This window comes from Xyrauchen texanus, chromosome 40, assembly GCF_025860055.1.
Source record: "Xyrauchen texanus isolate HMW12.3.18 chromosome 40, RBS_HiC_50CHRs, whole genome shotgun sequence".
In the NCBI taxonomy this organism is placed as follows: domain Eukaryota; kingdom Metazoa; phylum Chordata; class Actinopteri; order Cypriniformes; family Catostomidae; genus Xyrauchen; species Xyrauchen texanus.
This window is the reverse complement of record NC_068315.1, coordinates 22164012-22177177: the sequence shown is the minus strand read 5'-3', so window position 1 is coordinate 22177177 and position 13166 is coordinate 22164012. Positions and strand designations below refer to the sequence as shown.

General features: G+C 36.4%; 1 pseudogene; it reads left to right on the top strand.

Moving 5' to 3' along the window:
- LOC127633193 (dynein axonemal heavy chain 9-like) overlaps positions 1-13166 on the top strand; it is a 184909-nt pseudogene that overhangs the window by 151720 nt on the left and 20023 nt on the right.

Here is a 13166-nt window from a genome sequence, read left to right as displayed (position 1 = left end):
ACCTAAAGGATTATTAGGAACACCTGTTCAATTTCTCATTAATGCAATTATCTAATCAACCGAATCAACATGGCAGTTGCTTCAATGCATTTAGGGGTGTGGTCCTTGTCAAGACAATCTCCTGAACTCCAAACTGAATGTCAGAATGGGATTGAAAGGTGATTTAAGCAATTTTGAGCGTGGCATGGTTGTTGGTGCCAGATGGGCCGGTCTGAGTATTTCACAATCTGCTCAGTTACTGGGATTTTCATGCACAACCATTTCTAGGGTTTACAAAGAATGGTGTGAAAAGGGAAAAACATCCAGTATGCGGCAGTCCTGTGGGTGAAAATGCCTTGTTGATGCTAGAGGTCAGAGGAGAATGGGCCGACTGATTCAAGCTGATAGAAGAGCAACTTTGCCTGAAATAACCACTCATTACAACCGAGGTATGCAGCAAAGCATTTGTGAAGCCACAACACGCACAACCTTGAGGCGGATGGGCTACAACAGCAGAAGACCCCACCGGGTACCACTCATCTCCACTACAAATTGGAAAAAGAGGCTACAATTTGCAAGAGCTCACCAAAATTGGACAGTTGAAGACTGGAAAAATGTTGCCTGGTCTGATGAGTCTCGTTTTCTGTTGAGACATTCAGATGGTAGAGTCAGAATTTGGCGTAAACAGAATGAGAACATGGATCCATCATGCCTTGTTACCACTGTGCAGGCTGGTGGTGGTGATGTAATGGTGTGGGGGATGTTTTCTTGGCACACTTTAGGCCCCTTAGTGCCAATTGGGCATCGTTTAAATGACACGGCCTACCTGAGCATTGTTTCTGACCATGTCCATCCCTTTATGGCCACCATGCCATCCTCTGATGGCTACTTCCAGCAGGATAATGCACCATGTCACAAAGCTCGAATCATTTCAAATTGGTTTCTTGAACATGACAATGAGTTCACTGTACTAAAATGGCCCCCACAGTCACCAGATCTCAACCCAATAGAGCATCTTTGGGATGTGGTCGAACGGGAGCTTCGCGCCCTGGATGTGCATCCCACAAATCTCCATCAACTGCAAGATGCTATCCTATCAATATGGGCCAACATTTCTAAAGAATGCTTTCAGCACCTTGTTGAATCAATGCCACATAGAATTAAGGCAGTTCTGAAGGCGAAAGGGGGTCAAACACAGTATTAGTATGGTGTTCCTAATAATCCTTTAGGTGAGTGTATATATACTGATAACAATATGGATATCAGTGTAAGATATCAGCTTTGACCATTAAAATAACCCTTCTTCTTATATAGACTCTATATTGCATGAACTTTAGGCAATACTAATATAATAACACCGCATAGGCTAGTGTTTTTAACAATCCATTTTCATTTTACAGATTTGCTGTAGCTTTTGAAGAAACTGCAGCTAATCACACCCATGTTCTTCATCCTTTCTCCTGGTTTTGACCCCCTAAAGGATGTGGAGAAATATGGTAAAGTTCCTCTTAAAGTTTCTTTAGGGCATGTTCTGCTAATGGGGTTGTTATCTTGAATCAGGACCATTTACATCATTTCACCAAAAGAGCTTTAGTAATTGCCTGTGATTTTAAAGCGAGGTATAATTTTGACATTTTGTAAAAGTAATTTTGTTATTTTCAAAATGACCTCTAGAAATAAGAGGATAACTGCACTGCAAGCATACGTATCAAGTATGTGAACTATTTAGTTCATTTTTTCCCACTTTTTCAAGGCCCATCTCCAGCTCAAAGATGTATAATGGGCCATATGATTATCATGGTGGGCTAGACACTGGGGGACTGAGTTGCTTAATTTAGATTGTGAATAATTAATGTGATTACTAAAGGTGGGGTTTAGCATATAGATTACCAAGAAAGAAAAAATGAATGGCATTTTTCCAAATTGTACTTATTTTGAGCAAAGTGCATGTCCAGTGGATGACTTTCACTTAATTTGAAGGATGAAATTCTATAAATCTTCTGAGGGAGAGAGATTAAACAAGTCTGTGAGTGTGACTAATGAAATCACACACTCACCAATTACAGAGGGCTGGACTGAGATCAAAATATTTTCTCTGGGAGTGATCACAAAAAAACACTTCTGATAACACTTTAGATCTGTAATGTTGGATTTTTTTTTTTTTTTTTTGCACTTCAAAAACATATCCTGCAGGAAGGAATCTGGGATACATGTTTGACAACAAAAAATTCCACAGTGTTTCTCTGACCAGGGCCAGGAAGTGGTAGAAGAACAAACTCTGGATTTGGCTGCGAGAGAAGGACACTGGGTCATTTTACAGTTAAAATACAGTAATACACCACTTTCATTATCACACAGCATGCGCTTAACCCAAATCACAAAACTACCTAAAATCATACATATTCCTTTTAAATAGGAGAGAATCCTCCACCAACTTGAGAGATGAACGACAAAGTAACTGACCATGTTATACGTTATGATTTTTTGAATTCATCTTCTTTATGCAATAATGAGCTGTTTTTAGACAGTAAGAAGTTATATGGAATGAAATTCATAGCAATCAATGCACACATATGATATTTGTTAATAAGGTCATTGATTTTAAATAACCGACTACAATAAAGTGGCTGTGTGGAGTTGCTGTGTTATGCAGCATTCATAGGAACTGGAAGGCAGTCAACTGGCGTTTCCCCCATATTGACTGGGGGACATGTTATCCGGTCAATTTTAACATTTAGTTACATTATCAGCTACATTTACAAGCCTGTTCAATTGCAATCAAATGACAAGTTAGCTCAAATGACAGAGCATTGCATTTGTGACGCAAAGTATGGAGACTCGAGATCTGCAGAGTTGACACGTTAGACAAAAGTGTTATAGAAGCACCACAAAATTCCTTTTTTTCATTTACAACACAATTTGTTCAATTTAGGTTTAAGGTGTAGAGTAGAAAGGTTGCTTTTGTTTATTTCAATCTGAATAGAGCATTAACCTTAAAAAACAAATCTGTTTTTGTATCTTACATTTACTTCATATGATACTATTGGTTTGGTGTAGGTTTAAGATTTAGGGTGGTGATGCAGGTTTTTTTTTATTTAAAACTTGCAAGAGCATTAACCTTTAAACCATCATTTGCTGGGAGAATATTTAACTCACTTTCAGCAGCAAACAGATGACATTTAACCTTGGATCTGCTACGGTATGTGTAAGGAACCACATAATATTTTTTTACAAAAATGTCACCACAGTCACAAAATTTCCACGAGATCAGGCTGTGATTATAATGGGAATGGCCTAGTTTTGTGCAAGCTACTTTTGTTTGGCTACTGGTAAGACTGATGTTGCTTGGCAGGGACTTATTGTAACCCCTCGGCCTCTGACGTTAGCAGTGAGTGAGTCAAACAGTTTTACGCATGGTATGGAGCCAATTTTTGAGGCATTTTCTGAGATTTTTGACATTTTTTATGAGACCACACCATGTTGGTGTGAAAGGAGCAACAGTTCCTCAGGTGCTCATTACTAAATGCGAATAACCAGTTTAGTATGAGTTTAATTTGGTCAGATAAAGAATGTTGCTTGTCCATTTAGCAATTAGCTGGAAAAGTAAATGTCTGGGTAGTGTCTGCCTCACAACTCTTCCTCGCTGGTGATTAATGGCCTGTTGTGCTCTGCTGGGAGAGAGGGAAGGAAAAATGCCCCCACACCCAACCAGCCCACTGGCCCACCACAAGGAAAGATCTGCACTCCACTAATGAGTCCATTAGACCGGTTCCATTTCATCCAAATGTCACTCTTAAAGCAATGTCTTCTCTGCCACAGCTGCACATTACACATATTAGTTTGGATGTCTTCCAACAGCTGTAGAAATGAACAAAATGCCATAAAGATCTGGTTTGATTAAAAATAATGCAGTGATCAATATGTCTAGAAAATTGTGGATATGTCAGGAGGGTTTGAATTCTAATTTTTCTAGTGCTACAAACCTGATCTATGATCTGATCTCTCACAAGAAAATACATCCATATAAACATTCTGTCAGCAAAATTATTTAAAGGGATAGTTCACCCAAAAATGAAAATTCAGGCATTGTTTACTCACACCTGTGTTCTAACACCATGTGATTTTCTTTATCTTAACACAAAGGGAGGAATTGTGAAAATAAAGTGTGCTCAGTGATGTCATACAAATGTCAATTTATTGTGAACACCTCTTCAAGCTTCAAAAGGACATAAAAGTATAAATCAGAAGTCTAATCAATTATTCCATGATACTCTTGATTGATATGATAGCATATGATATGGTTTGGTGGGAAACCAACTGAAATCTAATGTTTTATTTTTATTTACCTCCGACTGAAGAGAGCGATACCTCAGTGAAAACATTCAGTAGTTGTAACCTTCTTGGCCAAACTCAAGTAGTTTTAGGCTAGTGAGATGCTGGCTTTAATATTGTTTTATGAGAAAGTCTTTGGACCGGTGCCAGTTCACAGCAGGCAGGGTTACCCGGTGCAATGCCAAAAATAGAAAACAAATGTCCTCTCTTCACAGCTGGTTAGGACAAAAACTCAGATTAACATAGAAAATATACATTTTATCATGGGTAGTTTTACGTCAGGTTAGTGTGACTGTGGCTCCCTTCAACCTCCTCTGTCTATCTTTCAGTTTGTTTGAGAACTCAAGATAAATAAAGCTGGGCATAGAAATGCATCTATTCTCAGACTACAAACTCACCTCCTCAGATATATTTAGTAAGTTTTGTTCTCTGATTTGTGCTCAGCTGTGTTGTGTTCTATTGTTAGTATATCTGTGATGGACTTGTTTTTAGATAAACAAAGGATTCTCACTTGAATGCCTCATTTTGTGACCGATACAGCTCTTGTGCAGTCTCATGAATGTGCATAGGAGAGCAGCGGTCGACCAAAAGTTGATAATATATCACAAAATAATATATTCGATTTCAGTTTGTTTCTCACCAAACCTCATCTTATGCTTTCAGAACAATAATTTATAAGACTTAATTTGTCATTTAATTTTAAATTAATAATAATTTATTAGACTTCTAAATTATACTTTTGCATGCTTTTGAATGTATGACGTCACTGAGCCCCAATTTGTTTTCAGTCTCTCCCTCTGTGTGAATTAAAAGAGTCATATGGGGATATAATGACACAGGGTTGAGTAAACAATGCTGTGACTGAATTTTTATTTTGGGATAAACTAACACTTTAACAAATGGTTACTTGGCAAAAGTTTTTATTTTATGTATTTTTTTGTCAATAATAATAATAATAAAAAAAAAAGATAAACATACTGTTGACATAACAAGAACAGTATGCAGTCAACACACTAACAGTATTTTTGGAGAGATAACCCACATAATGGAAGAGCTGTAGCCATAAATGTTGTCTAACAGTCTAGAAAATGGAGAATTTATGATAGAGTGACTTCTAAATGTAGCTTATATTTCAATATACTCATTATATGATAATATTTTGGAATCTCAGGTATATGTTGATAAATATTTAATGTTTGATGCATGTTAATACTTTTTATACAATCTTCAAAATATAACAAACGTTTTCACCATTTTGTACAATACCTTCAACTAAAATGATATTTTCGTCTACTTAAAGGAATAGTTCACCATAAAATAAATAAATATATATTTTTGATTTACTCACCCTCCTGGTATCCCATATGTGTATGACTTTCTTTCTTCTGCAGAATACAAATAAAGATTTTTAGAACAATCTCTAGGTCCATATAATGCAAGTGAATTGGTGCCAACATTTTGAAACACCAAAATCCACATAAAGTGGGCATAAAAGTAATCCATATGACTCCAATGGTAATAATTTATCATAGAATCCATTTATCCATTCCATTATCATAATTCCATTTCAGTCAGTATAATCCAGTAAAATAGACTGAAAATAACGATAATGGCAAAATGTTTATAAAATTAAAGACTAAAATTTTACTAAAACAAAAATATATACAGTACATATATATATATATATATATATATATATATAGTGTGTGTGTGTGTGTGTGTGTGTGTGTGGGAAATGAAAATGAACACTAAGATGGATCCATTCTCTTTGCAAGCCTTTATACCCTATTCCCCCAGGCTTCATCTGGCTGTCTCACCCAGGCAGTACTGCCTCACCACAGCCAATGGCCTGTCTCTTTCAGCCCACTTATTAATTCAGGCTTTGCCTGGGAGATTGTTGGGTCAATGGAAAGTTCCCCTCCAGTGAAGGTTAATTATATTGCAGCACAGAGGAGCCCCGGCCAGCAAAAATGCAGAAATCCACTCACTGTAGAGTGGCAATCAATTGCTAAGACTAAAGCACAAAATCCTCAGTCCTGGGAATCAAGCAGCCTAAACTGCCCAGAGCTCCCTCTCCCTTTAGAAATGTACTCTTTTAGGTACACTATGGGTAGAGACCAAGAGAGCAAGGTGAATTCACTCAGGGACGACTATTACTTGAAAGTGGCTGCCAGGATAGTGTTTAACTTTAATAGCTTTTCAGGGAGGAATATATACTGCATTCAGCCCTTTAAAACTACTGCCACCCGTAATATGCCACGTTATCCTGTTTCAGTGCCAAATTCAGCAAAAAAGTGGATTTGAGTGAAAGCCAAAATCAAGTAATGGCTATATGGGCATTGCATCGTGAATTAAATGCCATCAGATAAATAATTTTAAAGGCTGAATGCAGCATTTCAAATCAAAATCAAATCAAATCCCTTTATTTTCACTCATCATATACACAAGTGCAACATTGGGTGAAAGTCTTGTGTGCAATTCCAAACAACATGGCAGTATGCCAATAGCAATACACATCTGATTTACACATACCATTAGCTTCAAGATGGCGCTGAGTATGGCTGCTGTGCTGCGAGCTCCGACCCACTATTGCAGTTTTTTTTATTATATATTATATCCCAATATTATATCTTATATCACATTTTGTCAATATGAATTGAATGTTGGTGAGATAAAAAACCATACACAGCAAAATAATGGCAAGTACGTCTTTCAAATTAGTTCTTCCTCACAGGTGGAACACAACAACATCCAGCGCATATATTCCGATTCAATTCTGTTTAGTCAATCAAAACAGACCAGTGTAGTCGAAAACAATGGTTCTTTTAATAAACTGCTCAAAAAGACTCACAAACTGACTGACAAATGTTCCTTATCCCAAGCTGTATTTAAATATACAATATTTCCAACAAGATTTTTGTATTAAATATTTATTTATAAAAAAGCATAAAAACATCACATTTGTCAGCGAATATTGGCAAGTAGCATACAAACTGGATTGAAGAGGTTATTCCAATCATGTAATACCTTAATTTAATTATTCTTTATACTCTGATTAATATAATAATCAGAGTATTGGTGTGCATGTAAACATAGCCAATGACTCCAATAATTCTTTGATAGGCATCAAGATGTTCACCCCCACAACAATGGAAGTGAACAACACTTAAAAGATTAATTTACAAGCACTGGTTGGTTCACGAATGAAACACTTGTTTGTAACCAGAGTGTGAGAGCAGAAAGTGAGTTGTCTTTAATGCTTTGCCTTCTTTTGGAATAATTTTTGCTGGCGGAGAAGAAAAGGACAGCTTTCAATTTTTGTCAGAAACGTAAGTTAGCCAATATTATTTACTTATTGCTTTAAAGTCTGAAATAAAAGCAAAATAACATTGCAATTGGTTGCAGCTGACTAATAGCATTTTGTAATGTTTTAAATACAGCCAATGAATAAAGATTCCCTGGAACACTAACAAGTGCACAGCATTAGCAGCTTTTAAAGAATAATATCTCAGGTTTGTATGTACATTCAATGCAAGTGAAAGATGGCCAGAACTTTGAAGCTCCAAAAAGGTCATAAAGGAAGCATATAAGACTCCAGTGGTTTAATCCTTGTCTTCTGAGGCAATTAAATGTACTCATTTAACATTAGTTAACATTAACTAAAATTAACACTACTTTTGCAGCATTTATTAATCTCGGTTAGTTAATTTCAAAATGTAATTATACATTTTTTAAATAAAAAGTTGCGTATGTTAACATTTGTCAGTGCACTTTGAAATAACATGAACTAACAATGAACAATTGTATTTTTATTAAGTAAATGTATTTTTTTTTTTTTAATTTCATGACCCAAATGCATTATCTAATGTTAACAAATAGAACCTTATGTGTAAAGTGTTACTGAAAAAGGAGCTACATTTTTGTCTGTTCTCACCCAAAACCGATTAGATCGCATCAGAAGACATTAATTAAACCACTAGAGTCTTCTGGATTACTTTTATGCTGCCTTTATGTGCTTTTTGGAATTTCACATTTTTTATCACCATTCACTTGCATTGCATGGAATGAGCTGAAATATTCTTCTATATATCTTAATTTTGGTTCTGCGGAAGATAGAAAGTCATACACATCTGGGATGGCATTATGCTGCATAAATGATTTCGAGTGAACTATCCCTTTATAGATAGCGCTGAAGCTCATTTAGCTGTTGTTTCCTTTTGAAGAAAACAACATGACTCTATGCTCCCTTGAGATTGATTGGCTTTATTTGTCAAGAAGTTAAAATGCCTCTTTGTTTTATTCACACTTTAAGCTCATCCATGTAACTGGTCATTAGAAACTATTACTATTTTGATAGAATTTAGAGATTTATATCTCTATCATAGTGATTTTAACACTGTGCTAGTTCACTCAGCATAATGTTCTATTCAGTAGATTACAGCATTAGGAAGATAATTGTATGTGGTATTGCATTATCCGTCATTTTCATTTTTGTAGGGTGATTCTCAGTCGCATTGTTTCATTTGTGTTGTCTATTTAAAAAAAAAAAAAAAAAATCAGTCTAAACTACAATATACTTTAAATGTTGTAGCTAAATGGCTGGGGACTCTGGAGAAGAAAATTGAACAGCATGGCGAGGGCAGCCACAAGAACTTGTTTTCATCAGTGCAGAACCCTCATCCTTGCCTGAGGGTCACATCATTCCACAGGGCATCCTGGAAAACTCCATCAAAATCACCAATGAGCCGCCTATGGGCATGAACGCCAACCTGCACAAAGCCCTGGACAACTTTAACAGGTATAGTTACCTGCAAATGTTCACACAGCTGACCAATAATTACAATTTTCAGTCATCATGAGATTTATAAAGGCACAAGCAGCCATCAGCTATATACTTACGGTCAGAAGGTTTAAGGTTCAGTCACTGCAAAGAATGAGCCTTGAGCTGTCACTGTCCTGCCCTTGAGCAATCTAACTAATCCAGGCCACTTCAGCCCTGCCGAAAAGACTACCTTGGACAAGCATTAATCTTCCATGTTGGTCCAAGCTGGTTTATGCTGGTTAGTGGTGGTGATGTGTATGAAAAATGTGAATCTCCAAAATCAAAAGAAGAAGAATTTGAAAGTGAAAGTGTAGACTGGGACTTAAATATTGATCTGTTTCTCTCGTCTTGATACAAATAACCCCTATGTCCTATAGTCAATACATTTGCCATTGTAAACCTTCACACTGTAGCCTAAAAAGCTGAGTGCAATATTATCTCAAAATGCAAGGATTTATGGTACATTCCATTCAGAAGTGATCATCCCTATGCCCCATTCTCTTCTAAGATTTTACCTTTCACTGTGAGAGCTATGGAGGGTTGAAAGGTGTGGGGCTCAAAAATAATAGAAATTCATTACTCACTTTTTACATTATTTTACTACTACTTTACATTATATTACTACTCTTTGAAGTGCCCTGCCATCATTTATGCCTATTGGAACACAGTGCCAGATATCAAAATAGCATGCTTTCAAGGCACATACTATTTTCAAACTGTGTGTTGTAGTAATCCTAATCTGGCATACTAAAGTTTTTAGTTTGCATAGTACAAGAAATGGGATTCTGCCTTTGATCATGCTCTCTAGCATGTCATGTTTCCTGTGAGTTTCCGTAAAGCCCCAAATTGTGCTCTTTTACTTCAAACTCTGAGCTAGCTAATAAAATTATTCCCATCAGTGTTGTTCATTTAGCCTATTATGAGAGAATCTCAGTGACTGAGACTGCTGTGGTGCTTCTGTATTGTAAATGGCAATTAAAATTATCCATGTCTTATCACCAAACCTCAATCTTTGGTGTGACTGTCGAGCTTGCTCTTGGTCAATTTAGTGCTCAGGGTGCTGATGACAATCTCCCAGATAAGTGCTGTAGCATCATTATGGCACTGTAGCTTTCTAGGAGGTTTCCTTGACTGAATGACTCACATTCTAGTCATGTACACATCTTGAAAGTAAATCAATAGCAGAAAAAAGGACTAAATAGATCTCAAACTCTAGTAAGCAACAGTAATCCAGAAAATGACAGCTGCTTTCATATTGACCTTTTCAGCTGTCCTAGCAAAGAGCCAAGTCAATTCCTTCCTGTTGGCGTCATCAAATAAAGGGCTAACCTAAATTATTTGTATCTTTTAATGATTAGTTTGATTATGACTAAGAGTACGACATCACTATGGTAATAAATGTATCTAAACCGTCATACCAAACACACACACACACACAAACACAATGATGCCACAGCTTTAATCACAGAATCATAGGGGTTTCAATATTTACATAGAATTAGCATGAGCATTTGCGTCAGCATTGGGTTTGTGAGTCATCAGCTGTGGTGGGCTAGTGGATGTATGCTGTGTTGAGTCCACTGCTGTCGTGGGCAGAATGTTAATTCACTTGCGTCTGGATCAGTGTTTTAACACCACCTCCTCTATTAAAGCTTTTTAAGTCAGCTGCACCAGGTCCAATAGAATAACCTATAAGGGTTCCTACTGCTTGTGACATATTCATAAGCAGATGATATTTGTTCAAAAACGTTATTGGATTGCTTGTACAAATATATGAGTCCCATGAGGTTGAGATGTCATTTGGCTCGCAACCAGCCCAAACCTCCACACTCATTTAAGTTGTTTGAAATAATGAGCCCGAGGATGAAAGACCTGACAAGCAGTGACAATTAAAAAGGAATCTCAGCTCCTAAATATATTGGAATCTAGTCATCCTTTTGTCTGTTCTAATGCTGAATGTCCATTGGGAATCCTAACAATGAAAGAGACTGACAATAGAAAATTGCAAAGGTTTTTGCTTTCAACATTGTCTCTTTGTTTTAAAGTAGGAACATGTTGATATAAATGTATCTTAATTGACAGGATACCCTGGAGATATGTGCCCAAGAGAATGATTTCAAAAGCATTGTCTTCGCCCTGTGTTACTTCCACGTTGTGGTGGTGGCGGAAAGGGGGAAGTTGGGCCCTCAGGCCTGGAACAGGAGTTACCCGTTCAACACTGCAAACCTGACTATCTCAGTCAGTGTGCTCCACAACTATCTAGAGACCAACAGCAAGGTGAGTGGGGCCTGACAGAAAGAGAGAGATAATATCCTGTATATGTTTCATGTATATTTCCTGTATTTATGTTTCTTTTAGGAAGACTGACAGACTTCAGTGAAATTTAAGATAACATTTATTTGAAGAACATAAAACAGAAAAGTAATGTCTCTCATTGGCGTAGGCGTCATATCCTGCCGGAGATAGGAGCCAGGGGCGAGGAGCCTACCCCAGTGCAGGATGGGACTCAACAGGTGGTGGTGGGGTGGTGGAGGTTGCTGTGTTAGCACATTGAAACAGCAATGTGATAGATTCTGAGCAGACTTATAAAGCAACAGCTTTCATGTGATTGGCTGGGAATTACCCAGCTAAAAGTGCGATGATGTACAGCACTTGTCTTCCTGCTAGGCATTTTTTGGAGGGGCCCCATAAAATAAAAGTTTTTGTTTTGTGGCATTTTTTCTAATTCTATTCACTTGGAAGCCATCTATATGCTATGTTTTAATGGGAAATATGTCAACACAAGAAAATAAAATGACTCAATAGGGGATTTCAAGGGGTCTTAAATGTTTTTTTCCAGGTTTAATACAAGTTGAGCTCAATTGACAGCATTTGTGGCATAATGTTGATTACCACAAAAAAAAAAAAAAAAAAAATTTCTTCTCCCTAATTTTCTTTAAAAAAAAATGTTTTCAATCAATGTTAAAGTGAGGCACTTACAGTGGAATTGAATGGTTAAATTGTTTAAACACAGAAATGTGAAGTCTTATACATTTATAAAATAACATTTGTGTGTTGAATCCCATTATTTGAGCTGTAAAGTTTTTTAAATAATTGTTTTTAGTGTCATTTTGGGGTTTTAGGGTTTATAGGGTTATGTCATCGTGGCAACTAAATTGTAAAAATGGTTTTAACTTTACAAAGAAAAGGTTAGCAACCAATTTTATCACACTAAAATCATATTAACACACAAAAAGATTACAATGTAGCTGTAGACATTTGAAAAACATTTAGTAAGTGTTTTAACATTTACAGATTGGACCCGTTCACTTCCATTATATGTGCCTTGTTTTGACCCAGATATTTTCTTTTTTACAGAAAAGGGACAAGTAAAAAATATTAGCCAATTGAGCTAAACTTTATTGAACCCTGAATATTTCTTTAAATTGATTTATTTATTCATTTATCTGAGAGAGAGTAAAAGGCATGCTGACATATGCTCTGGTAAAAGAGAGCGATTCTGGGTCTGAGCATAATTATTCTACCCCACCTACATATAAACCTGCTCAGAATATAATATTTATGCCCTTCATTGGACAAAGCCATTAAGCATTTGTGTTTGCTTTTATGGCAAAAACCCAATACAAAAGAGTCACATACTCAGACTATTTGCATTCCCTGAAACAAATCCCATTTCGAAAGGCAGCAAAAGAATAGTGGTAGGTAAGATTTGATAAGCTTTGTTTCTGCATACATTAAAATCTACAGATCAAAAGCAGACTCGTGCTATTGGTTGAGCCAGTGTGTTAGGCTGAGCAACATTCTGAAAGAGCCAAAGACTCACAGCACTTACTTTATTTATTTAAATCAACAGACCGATAGGTTTAAAATAATTATGTTAAATATTACATTGTAAATTTACATAATAATATAGCACACATATTAAGCTGGAATAGGAGCAAGTATTGATTAATAGCTTAAAAATGATCAAGTTTACAAAAAAAAAAACAACAAAGAATGCACACCTAAGGCTAAAATTATCTGCAAAACAAAG